The following is a 4,949-nucleotide window of genomic DNA, read 5'->3' as shown; positions in this document are numbered from 1 at the left end:
AAGATACTTAGGATATTCCACACGAAGGGAAACAAACCCATGGAGATTCCTCTAGCAGGTAATTGGAGGAAGGAGGATGCTACTTCAGGGGAAGTACTAGAAACTATTTTTTACAGGTAGCTTGTGGGTTCACTCATTTACTTGGTGAACACATGACCAGATATGTGCTATGCAGTTAACCAACTTAGTCAAGAGATGGTTAGGCCTACCAAGCTATATTGGAAGGAGACAAAGAATGTGTTGAGATACCTCAGGGGCACTTCTTAGTATGGATTATGGTACAAATGGACAGAGGGAGTGATGCTTCAAGGCTTCACAAATGCAAATTGGACAGGGATTTCATTCAACTAGAAAAGCACATCACGAGGGATCTTTAGTATTGGGTCAACGACAGTTTTTTGGTACAACAGGAAACAAATATTGGTTGCACTCAGTTTGGCAGAGGCAAAGTACATGGTTGTGAGTCAAGAAACATGTGAGGCCATATGGATGAGGAAGATCTTGGTTGATTTGTTTGGTCAGTAGATGAATCCAAATATGATTTACTGCGATAATCAAAGTTGTATCAAACTCTCTAAAAATCTAGTTTTTCATGATCAGTCCAAGCTTATTGATATTTGATATCATCATATCAGAGATTGTGTATTGAGGTGGATTATGTTGTTAGAGAACATTTTCATGGAGGAGCAAGATGCTGAAATTTTGACAAAGGAATTTTCAAGATTTAAATTCAAGTTTCACATAGACAGGATTGGGGTAGCTAATAATCCCTTTCTTGTTGAGAGGGAGTGTTGAGAAATGGCAACAAGAAATTCTATTTTAATTTGTCCTTGAATTAAACTGAGAATTAAAATCAAATTCTATTCTCATAGCAAATTGTAAATAGTTAATTAAGTTTAATTAACTTAATTAGCTTAGGAATTTTGAGTTTGAAGTCTTTCTGAAGTCATGTATATGTTCTCCATAAGTTTTAGGGGTCCAATATGAGTTTAAATTGAGCTAGAAATTAGATCACTCAGTTTACTGAGTTAAGTTCAGTTAAATTAGTTCTAATTTTTTTTTGGAACTAATAGAGGACTAACAGTCAGTTGGCACACTAATGCATCCACTAGTTCTACTCCCATTAACTAAAGACTCCCTTATGAGAAACTCACGCATGTTAGTTAAGAGAAAGACACAGTTGAGACTAAAGTGCAGGGACAATGTACTATCAGTGGCATTATTTACTGGAGTGTAAATATCATGCATGCATCAGAGGTTGATCCTATGTTTGGATTGTGTAGTTTTGGAAGTATGAATTCCCTTTAAATACGATTTATTCATCCTAGGAATTACGCAAGAGATTAGGAGCTTGGAGAGCTGCATAATTGGCTAAGTTTTGGCCAAGAGCTAGCTTGTGAGATGAAAGAGTTGAGCATACTTGTGTGGAATTGTTCTAGTGAGAACAAGATATGTATCTTCACTCATATTCTGATATATGCAATATAGATAGTGGGGTTTTGATCAGTGGCTTTCTCCAGATACATATTGTGTTATGTGCCATTGATTTGTCTTCTTCTTGTTCATATTGTTTTCATCGATCTATTGGATTTTGCAGGTTGAAAGTAGAATTAGATTCTTGTCCTATGCTTTAGTACATTGCATGAGCTTGTGAATCTATAGGATTTTCTATAGTACAAAGAAGAAAATTTACGTACATGCTGGCGCACTAATTTAAGAATAACAAGGGTCCTCACCATGGTATTAGCCCACAATATTGAGCGCAGTAATAGTTACTTGATCCCATCCAAGATTACCAACGATACTAGTGTAGTTTTGACCAATGGTATTGGCTAGGGCTCTAACTATATAAGGAGGTGAAGATAAAAGTGATAAGTGTGCATGTGAAAGGATTTTTGATGAAAACTTCAATCTAAAGAATATTTGCATTGTAAGGGCCATAGTTGACACATAGATCTAAAATAATTATGCACCAATGAATACAATGATGGATAAGGATCATGAGACCTAAAATGACTTTCCATTGCATGATCTGCTCATGGATTTCCCAGATCTAAGTATTGATGCATGTTTTAACTCTGAATAGTATCATTCGGGTCTTTCTAAAGTTTTGAAGAGCTACATAATTTAACGTCAAAATTTTTAGATTTGTATGCAGGTTGGTCTCAGTGAAGTCACGTATACACTCGGGTTTGTTTATTCAAAGTCGTGTATATAAAAGAATGGTTTTTGTTCATAAATGGTTGATCAACCTGATCAGTGTTGTTGTAACTCTACTGTCTGTCAATGCTATCCTCATGTTGATCTGGTTTAGTAATAATGTCTGAAGTAGAACTGATTGAATAATGAAGTTGAATTTGGTTATATGTTGATTGGTTGAAAATATTATTGATGATGCTAACTGTATGAGGGTTTTGTAAGCTAACAAAATATTTCAGAACAACTCTGGTCAACTCTATGTCTGATTCAAAATTACAAATTTTTTAGTATATTGAGATCTGTACGCTGTTTTCTCTACAGAAAAGTGTATATACATGCATGTTTCCTTAAGTGAAGTAGTGTATACATGTTGGCATATGAATGATCAGGGTTCCAGTTGATTCTGTGTGTTGATGTAGTATTCTGAGTACAGTTCTGTGTTTTGGTTACATTGATCTCACTGTTTTGTTTGAATTAAGTTTTTATTTTCTTTAGTTGATCTACAAGTTGTGAAGTATTAACGTAGGTGGATCCATTGTGAAAATTTATGAAATGTGGTCCATTGATGTTGCTAACAGTTGGAGCCTTCAGTGAGGAAGTCGAAGCTTCCTACCAGCAGTAGTTGGTAATCATATCAGGGGGTTGAAGCTCCCTTCCAGTAGGAGATGGAGAACAAGTGAAGGTTGTAGCCTTTAGCAGGTGGGTGCATGCTTACTAGCATGAGTCTGCACTAGTACAAGAATGTAAGAATTTTTTGATATTAATAAGTTTGACTACTGAGACAGCAACATTGATGGTTTTCTCCCACATTGGGTTTCCACATTAAATCTTGGTGTTCATGTGTTTTGCTTATGTGTGATTCTTTACTATGTTCTTACTGCACCTGCTTACTTCTTATCAAATGCCCGATAAATCTCTTACCTTCTAGTTTAAGTTTAAAATATAAAGAATTAGTTGTTTTACAAGTTTAATAAGCATATGCTAGTTTCTTTTACAGCGGTCGCGTACATACGTTATTTGTGTTTAGTGAAGTCACATACATATTTCAGAAAACAAAATTATTATTGTGAGTTTTTAAAATACTTATTCACCCCCCCTCTCTGTATTTTTCCCAACAATTGGTATCAGAGCATGTCCTTCAAAAGAAGCTTGATCGCTTGAAGGAAGATCTCCTAAGATGAGAAATCAAGACAGAATGACATCTATCAGACCACCAATCTTCGAAAATAATTTAATATATTGGAAGAAAAGAACCAAATCCTATCTTCAGTCCCTTAGAGTAGATGTTTGGGCAATTGTGGAAGGAGGTTACCAATATCTAACCATAGTTCCCATAGATGCAGCAGAAAATAAGACGTATGAAACCAATGCCAAAGTTGTCAATGCATTATTGGGAAGTATGACAGAATTAGAATTTGTTAAAGTGATGCAGTTAAACACGTCAAAATAAATATGGGACAAAATCATTCAAATCTATGAAGGTGATACCAAGGTAAAAATTGCTAAACTCCAAACTCTCAGAATTCAATATGAAACTCTCAAAATGCATAATGATGAAAGTATTGCTAGTTTCTTTCTACATATAGATGATATTGTAAATCACATGAAAAATATGGGTGAAGAAATAAAGGACACCACTTTAGTAGAGAAAATATTAAGATCTCTAACTCCTAAATTTGAGTCAAAAGTGTCTACCATTGAAGAGAAGCAGGATCTGTAGACTCTTACTGTTGTTCAACTTCATGGGATCCTGATTTCTTTTGAAATGAGGAAAGGAGGTCCCTTAGAAGTCAGTGAAGGCGCATTTAAAGCATCTGCAAAAGGAAAAGAGAAGGAATAACACAAGGAATTAGGATATATATCAGAAGAATATGTGGCGAAATTTGTAAAGAAACTTCAATTAGGCATTGGAAGGTTCAGATGTAAACTTCCCTTCAAATGTTTTTCTTGTGGTAGATTTGGTCATTATGTTGCTAAAGTCCTCATAAAGACAACCATGACAAAGGGAAGGATACTACAAAAGGTAATAGGAGACAATTTGAAAATAGAAGAACTTACTATACTCATGAAGATAGTGATGGTTTGTCAAATAGTGAAGAAGGAGATTCCGATCAAGATCTTAAATTACTCATGGATTTTGAGAAAAATACTAATGAGTCTAATGAGAAAATTATGGATGCTTTAGAGGAAAAAAATTTCCTTGAAGAAATTAATCAACTCAAATTTTTCTTTTAAGAAAACAAAGTAGCCATAGATACTTTAAAGCATAAACTCATAGAAAAGGAAAAACATAATGAGAAGTTAGAATGTGAAATAGTAAGCCTAAGAAAGGAACTTGAGAAAATAAAAAATTTGAATCTTCGATTTGCTAAAGGATTTAAAACCTTAGATGAAATTATCAAGGTAAAACACTCTCCTCTTCTGAAGACAGGTCTCAGATACACTGGAGAAACATCTCAAACATAAAAGTCTTTAGCCACCACGAGAAGCTATCTAAATGCAACAAAAACCAATCAGCAAAGCTTCAGTCCTCAGCAAAAGAATAAAGGAATTCCACAGGTAAATCACGTTCACTCTAATCCAAGGATGAAGAACAACAAAAGCACTAGTAAAAATGTAAACAACACCAGAAGATTCTATGATCACATAAATTTCTTCTTTAATGGACGATGTTTCTCATGTCATAATTTTGGTCATAAGGTTGCTCAATGTGTTACATACAAAACCATCATTACTAGAGAAGCAAGAAA

The sequence above is a fragment of the Pinus tabuliformis genome, chromosome 9 (genome assembly GCF_031772625.1).
Source record: "Pinus tabuliformis cultivar Carrire ecotype Pingquan chromosome 9, CPIR1, whole genome shotgun sequence".
Classification (NCBI taxonomy): domain Eukaryota; kingdom Viridiplantae; phylum Streptophyta; class Pinopsida; order Pinales; family Pinaceae; genus Pinus; species Pinus tabuliformis.
The sequence above is the reverse complement of the archived record's forward strand: the minus strand, read 5'-3'. Positions refer to the sequence as shown.